The 12,107-nt window shown below is 40.8% G+C and overlaps 1 protein-coding gene across 1 annotated transcript in view; it reads left to right on the top strand.

Annotated features, from left to right (window-relative positions):
- Window positions 1-12,107, top strand: part of LOC143327616 (cysteine and glycine-rich protein 1-like) — a 314,154-nt gene that overhangs the window by 93,612 nt on the left and 208,435 nt on the right. The gene's annotated exons all lie outside the window — the stretch shown is intronic.

Below are 12,107 nucleotides of genomic sequence, written 5' to 3'. Positions count from 1 at the left end.
TGAAACTGTGAGAGGTGGTCACAATAACATATTTTGAGGTTAGAAACTGTTTGATAAGATCAACATTTGTGAACCTTTTTGGGGCCAATTCACAGCATGGGAGTTAAAGCAGATTTCTGGTGAAGACGTTGGTTGGTTGGAGCATATATTCAATTTCATTTGATAGCAGTGGTTCTGGACTGGTTCATTTTATGTGGAAAGCTGACAATAATTGGACAAAATTGCAAAGTTTTGCAATGAGAGCATAATTTCTTTCACAGCACCCGCAAGGAAGCCACTACAAGTGTTAATTTTCTCGTTATATGGCCGGGGTTTAACTGGATTCGTATGGTCATCTTATGGTAGCAGCCATAAGCCACTGGGTCTACAGCAAATTACATCACAGCAGCTTGATTAATTACCAAAGAACATTTGGGTGTTAGCTTCTCACTGGAAAGGCTTGTATGACTAGCTCTTTTGTGTCAGTGGATCCCAGATATATAATTACAACCAAATGCACTGAAATGATTACTGAGGCTGGGCAACAGAGCTTACAATTAAGGCTGAGATTTCACATGCAATTACTCTTCAGTATTTCACATCAAGTGCACTAAACCTCCCAAAATGTGACCGAAACAGAGCAAGGGGACAAACCGTGAGAGCCTTTTCAGATCTGTTTGAATTTGTAAACATATTTTCTATTTAACTAAGGTACTTGTAATTACTTGACAACAGCTGTGAAACACAAGTTCAACTCCTAATTCACTTTCAAAAGCATCTTTTGCCCCCTTTCAAAAAAGCTTTTTCATCGTAGCTTTAGCTGAATCTAATCTCAAGTATCCACGGTAAGTTCGCTGAGCCCGCTCAGTGCTGAAACGTCGCACTAGTAAATTACCACAACATCCTCAGTGCGGACTCACAGACGGGCGTTTAGACACACTATGAAGCCTGAGCTGACTAAATAGGGAAGCGTCAGGGAAGTACATACCGTGGCAGACAGTGAAAAGAACAGTAAAAATAAACTACATTGATCAATTTAAGCTGCTGATCTCCTCTTTGGCCCTCAGGATGTGCAGATGATTATTTCTTCTCGTCTATTATCCTCATTGCCCATTTCATTTTACAACACTTGACACACAGGAAAAACACAAATATTTTCTGCAAGAGAACAATAATTATGGACACGGCACTTATTTTCTTTCCTATTTCCTATTTCAAGTGCAAATCCTCCAAACTATCACTGCTCTCCAAAACGACACAATGTCACAAAATGACACTGTCATGACAAAAATGACAACGTGTACTCGATACATTATGATACACATATTCACCATTAACCAGCTGCTCATTAGCTTGCATATTAGTAACACATTGTCTCTTTATTTGCAATTATAAAGCACTTAGTAATGCTTAATTTTTGGGGTTAGAGGGTCATTAAGGGTTAGGTTATTATGATCTTAATTCGTGTACAGCAACTTCTGTACCTACTATCAATAAGCAGTAATTAGGAGGTTATAGAGGGAAAATGCTTACTTAATGGCCTTGTGGCTGTAGAATATGGTCATCAGAATAAGGCTTTAAAAAGCACTTTATAATAAAGAGCCAATGTGCTACTAATATGCACGCTAAATAGCAACTATTAATGGTGAATATGTATGTCTTAATATTACTGCCATTGACACGTGAGCATTTTGTGAAAGGACGCCTGATCTATTTGTCAGCGCCTCCCAAAACCATTTAAAATGAAAGTTATTCCTACAATGGTTTGCTGATCTGCTGCTGTTAAGTTAAAGGTTTGGTTAGATTTAAGCACAAAAAGAACTTGATCATGTTTAAGAAATAGTAGAAGTCCTGATAAAGCAGCTGTGTTTCATATGATAAAATTCAATCCAATAATTATAACAAAAGAGACACAATGCAGGACTTACATGTGCATTTACGTAAGACTAAAGTGTTTGCTGCGCAACCCATCCACCCTGAGCCATGACGTCTGCCGCTGCTAAAACCGATGTCATGCTTTTGTCCCGCCTCTGCTCCTGACAGTCAGAATTCAGACAGGTGTTGGAGGTCCTTGTGAGCTATATGTAAATATAGGTTGCTTTAGGCATTTCAACACACAACAATGCTTTCATTGTTGTGAAGACAGACTGGTGGAGGAATATTAACAAGCAGATTTTAGTAGAAAAGGGGGGAAAAAAAGAAGATGATGAAGAATCAGGGATACGCCCCTTAGTCTCTGGGTGACGGAGATATTTGCTTGAAAATATTTTCTACATTGTTGGCTAAAATGATGCATTTAACAGCATATTTTGGTAGAGTTCGGTGGTGCAGCAGGAAAGCCCTATATGTTTTATTTAATACAATCCACAAAACAGCACCAGTAGTGCTGCACACTGTGAAAAATTCACAAGTAGGACATGCATTTTTTTAATCCTAAACTTCGTAGCAGTGGGCCACCATCCACCTGCTTTCCTGAATCATATCCACCTTCTGTTAGCAGTCCATTGAACTGCATTAACTGGCCACATGTCACTCATAAAGGGATACTGCAGTGAGGGGGTGAAGGGAGGTAAATGACTGAGTAGTGCCAAGTTTGCAGTATTCCAAGTTAAGCGTCCCGGCATGCAACAGCAACAGGTGGCGCCTTTATGGCTGCTCTGAGTGTTGCATGACAGCGACAGCTATGGGTTTATCACCACGGTCAAAGGGAGAGACAGGCGAGGGGCCAGACGTCAGGGGCTGAATGTCAGTGGATGGGAGTGTGGCATAGTGAGGTGAGGGAGATCAGGAGAGGCAAATGGCACCTGAGGAAAAAAGAATCCCCAGATGGTGATGATGATGATGATGTGTGAGAGTTCTAGGCACTGCTTTCTCTTCTTCCATCACGGTGTGAAGAAATGAGGCGGATCGCTCCTCAGCTGGAAATAGAGACATCTCAGCTATCCTACAGCCGAATCACATGATGGACGGAGAATTCCAGGGAGGCCACGCTGGCCTTGACCCCGCGACTCCCCCTGAGCTAAAAGAGCATGTGATCGTGTCTCAAGCCAGTCGGGAAACTCCGGAGAAACTCGACCAATCACGACCACTTGTGACCTCCATGAAATGAGCTGGTACTTATTGAAATCGGTCGGCGTAACATCCACCTCCAGCAGCCAATGTGATTCAAAGAAGCAGTGTTGAGTGGAAATACTCACAAAATACTGAAATCACTTCAAGTATCACTTCATTCTAACAGGTCAACGGCTTTCAATTTGCATTTGTAATGGATGAGGCTGCATTGACTTGAGTGTTTCCAAAATGTCCTGACGTGTCAGAGGAGGTCAAATTCATTTACCCCCCCCAACCCTGCAGGCTGAGCTGACCCATATCCACACTCAAACCCATTTCTACTGCTGAGTGACTGAAGTCCAAAACACTGGTGAATCAGTGCTGTCGTAAACAACGCTTAAGCATCCAAACACAACACATAAAAGACTGACACGCTGTTAAGCTCTGAATCAGTCTCTAACAGCACACATGTGCACCTTCAAGCTCAACATAGCAACTGCTCTTTTAAGGAAAACCTAATTACCGTAACCTTGCTTACACCCATCTAATTAATACCCCTTTTTGACTACGTTAAACTTCGTCTTTGAGCCAAGAGCCCCGTGAAAACCAATTTAGCTCAATGTGCTGCGTTGACAGGTTGACACCAGCTCCCACTCCAGTGATGGCGCCACGCCAAGATGTGACTGTTTCCCATTCCTGCTAAATTGTGAATTAACATGTATGAAGACGGTATCATCTCTCACATCGAAGCACCACACACGTCTGTTCAACCATCTGTTAACCGTACCATGCCAGAGCCGAGTATGGGCCATACAGCCAACGAGAAATCGGCTTCTGCTTCGCACACCTGCCTCCTCATTAGCGTAAAAGATTCATGTCGTTGAATGATACAAAGATTCACACCTCCAAATAGTTACTTGTTTCCATTGTGCGATATATTTAACACCTGCCTTAGTGCCATATCTGGCACTGACGAGAACATACACTGTTTATTTTAGATTTGAAAGTACATGAGTTTTCAAAAGTGGAAAGTACATTTATTCAAATAGTGTACTTTAGCACACTTTTGAGGTACTTGTTCTTTACTTGAATATTTACATTTTCTCCACAACAATGATAGCTATAGTAACTTATATATAGTTATATACAAATCATATGAGCGTGTGGTATCACTTCATATTAAGGTGAACATATTCACTATCAACTAGTGGCACTTATTAATGCCTTATTCTGGGGGTTAGGGTGAGGTTTTTAAGATCCTAATTCATGTACAACAATTTCCTTGCTTACTATCAATAACCAGTATTGAGGAGATGATGGAGGAAAAATGTTTGGTTAATGGCCTAGTAGATGGTCATCCAGAACAAGCTATTAATAAATGCTTTATTATGACAAATTATGCTCCTAATATGCATGCTAAAAATCCAGCCTGCTGTTATCCAGCATATATAGGAGTTAAAGTCTACCTGCAGCACATTTGGCTGATAAAACGTCTGTAGTGTTGTTAAAATTTCGATTTGAATGCAGGAATTTTACTTGTAATGGAGCGTTTTTACATTTAGGTGTTCCTACTTTTTATTTCTTCCACCACTGTCAGTTTCATTGTATGACCAATGAAGAGGAAGGGAGAGAAAGCCCCCCGTAGACGATTCTGCCATTTTTAACATATTTAGATTTCATAAGACCGCATCCACTCAGGAGCTTCGCATCAATCTGGGACTGAACAGCATGTTCCTCACTGCACCACTGATCACAGTGATAATACAGTCTGAGGCTGACTACTCTTAAGAGTTATGATGGCAACCGAAACTGTCTGTCTGAATTTGTTTCTTACAGACAGTCAGGTGGAGGTAATATCACATGTATAGTACACTTGCTTCTATTTGATTCACATCAGACCACAGGTTTTCTGGGTGTGATAAGCATTTCACTATGAGACTAACTCCGGTCAATGTCTCTTAGTACATTTTTCAGTTAAGTATTTCTTTGAAAGTATAATTCGTCCAAAATTGAGTTTTCCACGCTCTTGAGTCCATGACGGGGACATGATGAACGCCACTTTAGAGTCAGAGGAGTGTGAAAAGTAAGCATTCAATTACTCTGGAGGAAAAGTAAGAAGTTTAGCTTCCTCTTCCACCTCACTGGTTGGATGGGTTTGTGCTTTAAGGAGGTGTTTTCAGAAGGTTTTATTTACTTTAACATCTTGGTTCAGAGGTCAAATAGAAGCCAAGTGTCCAAAACACACCGCAGCTAGCGACAAAGTCATTATATCTTGTGTGAGTCTTGCCATTAAACTGGAAAATACGAATAAATGTCACTTTTTTGACATTTGTGTGTGCCAAAAAAAGGAGAGAAAGCAAAGTTTAGTGAGGCTAGAAAGAACTGGAAAAGAGCAAACTCCCTGACAGGTCTGTGCGAAGCTATGAACTCAGTACTCAGTATGAACTCATGGTGAAAAAGGAGCAAAACTGAAACTTGCCTTTGATTTTTAGAGCTACTTTTACAACCAAAGGTATCAAATATATCTCCTGATTTATATATGCCGCTGTGGGCTGAGTTCTGACCGGGGTGTATCGGCATAGCAGAGCTCGCAGAGCAGTAAATCAGACACATGGGGTGACCTCATCAGCCACTCGCCTCTTCCAAGGATTGAGGGCATTACCTTTCCTGATCGCATGGTGCACTCCCTGAAGCTCCACAACATTATCCACAGTTGATAAAAATGTCTTTCTGATTCTGACACTATTAAAATCACCCAGATGAAAATAGTGCAGCCACGGACACCTGGGGAGGAGAGCTGGTGGCCTGCGCCGTTGCCTAGGAAAATTTAACCTTTGCAAAGCTGCTGTGACGTAATGCAAAGAAGCTCTTATCATACTGTAATTAAAAAACAAACCAAAAAAAAAAAAAAAAAAAACACAGCCATTACAGTTGGCAACATTTGTAGCAAGTTCACACCAAAGTGACGCAAACCAATACATGTGTCACAGACAAATATCAAATAAAGCTGCTCATGTCTGGCAATAATGTGGCGATAAAATACTACATTGACGGAGGAGGATCAAAATGAAGGAGAGAGATAAGACATCGCTTGAGGGAGCGGACTGAAAGGAAGGACTGGAATATCAAAGAATAGGTAGATATGGACGGTAAATGAAGTGGAAAGGAGGCAACAGGGAGCCAGAGGAGGTGGAGTGTGAATGATGAGAAAGACCATTAGAAGCAGATGCAGACAGTTGTGAGGAGCCAGTTGGCAAGTAGGTCAAGGAATTTGGAGAATACTAAGTCGTCACGGTGTGCGTACACCTGAAAGCTTCACTGGGGAATATGGTTAAGAGCAGAATAACGGCACGAGGGCAGGACTTAGACAAGCATGATATCTGACACAAGCAGTCGTTTGAGTGCAGATTCCCTCTTTGTGTTCCTTATCCGTCCACGCAGTTCAGCAAGGAAATGTTAGCGAAACAAAAACAAGGATTCTGGCAGATACCAGCTTGATTTGTAAAGTCAGACTGCAGCAGCCTCATATTGGCTTCACGTAAACTTTGGAAACTCCTCAAGTGCTATGAAGGAATCACTTCATGGCCCGAACATTTAACAGATTCAAAGTGCTTATGAACACCTGTCCATTGTTTAAAGACGGACTCAAAAGATCTGAACCAATCTTTTAATACACCACGTGTACATGTCTTTACTTCTGTTATGTCTTGTCATAATAACACTTATCTCATACTGACACCCTCATGTATCATTTGTGGTGTACAATATCACAGTAACCCAAATATAGACTTGGATCGTTTTGATGCTCTCTGTCAACCCTCCCCAGACCTCGACCTGACCAGATGACATGGCTAGACCTCTGGCCAATAAACCATAACATGCCTCTGGTGTCATCTTTCCATGTAAGCGAACCAGTAAGCCAGATAAGTAGCTGGCGAAAATGTATGTATGCTTAAGCATTAAGCACTTATGATTGTATGACATGTAGACGCATGTAAGCTACTGGTGTCTTACTGTGTTAAATCCTGAAATCCCATATAGAGATGACAGAGAAACTGAACATCACCAACATCAAAGCGGAATAAAGAAAGGTTCCCCAGTAAAACAAACAAAAAAAATATCAAACACCGTATTTCAAATTAAAACATGAAAGAAGAGCAGCACTGATATTTGCTATGATCCATACATTTACTATGTGTACTGTATGACTTAAATAGTTACAGATCCTGGACCACCTGCTTGAAACTGATCACTGAAGGATCCATATTTCTTAAAGTGTGACATGTTTACGGTTGTTGTTATTGCTCGAGGCAAAGTTCACTGGTTTTACTGTGGGGGCAAGAAAGGTCTGGACACTCAGGAGGACCGGCATGTGCTACAAATCACATCTCAGGAAGGTCTGTCATACCGCTCTCTGAAGAAATAAAGTTGCTCGGTGTAAATTTTACTGTGCCGACAACCATAAATATGCATTTACATTGAAATTGAAGGTGTGTTACAAACACGTCACTCCAGTAATGCAGGCTTATTTTATTGGAAGCTAAATTTTCAATGAAATATATACTGTAAGTATACAAAGCTGTTTAATATCAGTAACTAAGTTAAATCATCATTTAGCTTCTTTTCAGTTTTTATTTGCTAGCATCATTTACTGTGCAGTATATTTCTGGTGTTTTTGTTGGGTTATTGGTACTTGGTGATACTCTTGATCATATTTCAGGTGCTCACAGGAACAGAACAAACTCATAACAGCTGCCTTGATTCTGGCACGACATCCGATGGGAGGGGACAATGTGACGCACCTATACATCACTGCTTTACTTCAGCTTCTATGGACAGTGGCTGGGGACATTTACGACATGTCTTAAAATAATACAACTCTGTGACATGACATGCAACTGGAATTCCAGTCCATAATAAAAGACAAGAGACAGAAGCATTCAAGCGCCGCAGCCTTGAACCTTGATTTAGATGCATCCATCTGTATGTTTTATTCAAAGTCAAATACAGAATATCATGTTCTAACCTGAGCTTGATTGATATTATGTGATAAATAACTTTGCCCTGGATATCAAACCTCATCCAATAAAAACATCATTATATATTTCCACTCCAGTTGGTCAAATCAATAATGACCATTTAGAAATTCCTTATCTTGTTAATTGAAGTTAGCAGGATGATAATTAATCCGTCCAAGGTGTTTTCAAGACTGTGTCATTTCCACTAAACTTAATTACCCGAAATCAGACTCACAAATGCAGTGGATCGCATTCTGACTTTATCCCTGCACGCAAATGTTGATTTTGGTGAAAATAGCCACCAGGCTGTTTAGATGGGCTTGATGTTGATGCACTTCTTTCGGTTTTAAGCAGTGGGTGGTTTGCACTCGGTGTGCTTTATGGAGTGAGATAGTCAGGTGCATTGTTAATCATACGTCTACTGTCTTAAAGGCTTTCAGTATCCTTTATTGTGAATGAATATACATTACTATGTCTTAGAGAAACAACATGTTGGCACCTTTATTTACATGAAGAATTCTTTAAGAGTGCATTTATAAACCATGACATTCAACTTCAGGAGTTAAACAATCACACTGACAGTCACACACAGAAAACCCGATCAGGTCTGAAACCCGTGAACTCTGATACATCTAGATTTCAGGCTTGTAAACAAGCAAACCTGATCTTCATCTGTGTCACTACATTTGGTTTATGGGAACAAATGATTCTTTAAGAGGTATTCAACCTGGTCTGCGACTCACCCTTCACTGTGCCCCCCCTCCCTTGATTCACCGCCCACCACTCAACCTCCAATGTCTTTGGAGTCACCACAAATACAAAAAAGCCTAAACAGCTTTTGGCAGTCACTGGGTCTGGTCAGTAGAGGAGCATCAAGCACAGACTTGCACGCTGCTGGAAGGATCTATTACACTGAAAAAATTGGGAGAAGGCACAGTGTGACCAGACTGCTGCCTGAAAGGGAACAGAGCTGAGAGCACTGAGGACTGAGAGCAGGTAGGTGGTCCTCAAAACGAAGGCTGGATGAGAAAATGTTCAGAGCAGAGAGGAGAAAGGGGTTACAGTCGACCTGTTTCAAGTCAGCGTTTCGAGAGCAGGTGTACAAATGGGTGCAGAAAAAAAAACTCAAACGTACATGCATGCGTGTAATGCAGACATGCTTCTACTTCCCACTGCAAGGAGCTCAACTTGCTGTGCTTTAACAGCAATAAAGTGAGCACATAGAATTTGATGTGCTATCTAATTTCAGCGGCTCAAATTGCAGAGCATGTAACCACATTAATAATGCAGATATATGTTAAACATCGCACAGGATTTAGTGACACAGAGGCCATGCAAATTTGGTGTTGGCGCATGAAATCACTTTAGTAAGGCATGCAGGCTCCTCAGTTTGAATTTCACAGTTTCAAATCTGAGAAGCTGGATCACAGCAGTGAGGTCAGAGCCGTGAGGTCGTCGGGTGATGATGACTAACTTTAGATGGAGGTATTAAATCGATATGTAGCCTCGGCTGCATGGAGGGTGTGGGTTGTGTTTTGGCAGAAAATAGGATTTCTTTGTACATTAAAGAAACTCAGAGGACTGTGGTTGATACTGTTCACTCCATAGTCGCTCTTTCTATACTAGTTTCTCACATTAAAAAGCAGTTGTCCTTGATGCAGTCGTGCTTCACAGATCTGAAAAGACTCAATAATTTTAAGAGAACAGACAGACTGATCAAACCATACTGCCACATGTAACATGCCAGAGCTTCTTACGTGTTTTGAACAACACATATGCATCAACTTGTCAGCCAAGTGAAGAAATGAGCAAATCCACGGGGATGTGGATTTGAAGAAGTAGCACCATTAGCGCTCCTTTGACACCATAAAGCCTCGTCGTCGGGCCCAGTTTTGTGCAAGCTACACAGCTGAAGCCACTCTGAGTCTTATGCACCCAGCTGCAGTCGGTGACGTATGGAGGTGAAATGCAGAGAGGGACATTTGAGAAGCTACCAGATGCCATTTCAAAAGTATGTGGTCAGTGGTCGTCTGCATAGGGCGGATCACTGAGACATGTCACGTACGAATGACACATTAGGCAACACTTGTTTGTCTGCTGTGGAACATCTCCTTTTAACAAACCTTAAATACCTCCACTGGCGTCTTCTGAAGACTGTATTTCATGTCTTCAATGCAAGAAGAGGACCCCTTTAAGTAATGATCAAGGAATGTGGTGTCATATGCATGCAGAGATGAAAGTACAGTGAAGGAATCACATGCAAAATCACTGATTATCCTGTTGATGTCAGTGCTGAATCAAGCGGAATAAATTCAAAACACCACGCGAACAAATAATTGAAGGAAGACACTAACATCATACTGAGACAACAGACTGATGTCACATATAGATTTATGCTGATCTTTCATGTGCAGAACATAACAGAGATATGAACCATGATATCAACAGTAAGAGTAAAAAAAGAGGAGAAGGCGAGGACAGAGTCTGAGGGTTGAAAAGCTGGATGTATTTTCTTTCTGCTACAGTGGTCCAACACTTCAGATCGCCTGTCTCTAAATTTAAGCGTGGTGACTTATGTTGCCTGCAGTGACAGCCAGCCAGCCTACATACTGGTTATATGTAATGATGTTATGAAGCATGGCTCCTGTTTTTTAAAGGGAGCGAAGTATTTGCTGTAATACAGCCTGCGGCAACGATCTTTGAGATCTCAGAGACAGTGACTCGAAAAGATGCTCAGGATCTATTGACAGGTTGTCTACGATGTCCCCTCCCCCACAAGCCAGAATTTGTTAAATTGAGCCTCAGCCAAACCTTAAACTACGAATGTAATGAGCTAAAATGGCAAAACTATTCAGCAGGAGGGAAGAGGAGTGGGTTTCCTGTAATGCAAAGGGACTCCTGCCAAGAGTTCTCCTATTGCAGGCTGTTTTGCTTTTACCATATGTGTTGTGTGGTTGATTTTCAAGATCCACCAAGAGCCAAGATTGCTGCTGGAGCCCAGAACCTTTCTGAACATATGCTGGAGCATGTGTATGACTAAAAATAAAACACTTACTTTCCAAGACAGCAGCTTTATTTTCAGTGGGACGTCAGGACAGACTGTAAATATTTAAAATTTGAGGTGAAAAATTTACGATTCAGTATTCAATAAAATTATGGTGCAGGTTAAATGGAGAAGCCCTCAATTCAACAAGGCCAGACTCATGTTTCCAATAGAGATTTCAGCTTTTAGACAATTTTCTTTTTGTTTAAAGCTGCAGATAACTTATTATGACCACTTGGGTCTCACACGATCAGAGTTTTTGAGGGTTATTCTCTTCTTAATAAATAATAACTAACAAAGTATTTTTTGATGATTTAGTCATGAAAATTTAATGTTATAGAGACACAAAAAAAATTTGAAGTTTTCAGGGACTTTAGAGGTTTAGAGGAGCTGGAAAAGTTTGAGTGGACATGCTGTCGGAGCACCTGAAAAACAAAGCAGGCAGCATGCTACAGTAGTTATTATTGCTGCTGTTACGGTAGATGGACTTAAAAAGTCATGCAATCAAGCTGCAAAAAAGTTTGTACAGCAATGGCAGCACTTAATGGTAATGAAAATACCCATAATCGCAAACAAAATCCTAATAATAGGCATTTTAGAGTACCACAGGCAAAGAATCATTAATATTATATCATCCAAGTAAACACAAAGGCACACAGTGATTCACGGGGAGCATTGACAGCAGAAATCAAACAGCACTCACCTCTTCATGTCAACAATATTCTCTGAAACTCTGAGTTCCGCTGCAAAGTTAAAATGACAATAATATCAATCGCTCATACGTGACCACACCCACTATAAGTCCCTGTCCAATGAGAAGGTTACGACCTCTTCACTTGAGAGTCATTAGGTCAACTTTTACAAGAAGAGAAAATAGTAATGGCATAAAGTGATGCATGTGACCTTTCGTAACAGAGACACGACTCTCATAACAAACAAGTGTCATATGAGTCAGTTGTGCAAATGAGTGTCACATTATGCCTGATGCTTGGTATTTGGTATTTTAAATGAAAATA

The sequence above is a fragment of the Chaetodon auriga genome, chromosome 2 (assembly GCF_051107435.1).
Source record: "Chaetodon auriga isolate fChaAug3 chromosome 2, fChaAug3.hap1, whole genome shotgun sequence".
NCBI lineage: Eukaryota > Metazoa > Chordata > Actinopteri > Chaetodontiformes > Chaetodontidae > Chaetodon > Chaetodon auriga.
This window is presented reverse-complemented; position numbering and strand designations above follow the sequence as displayed.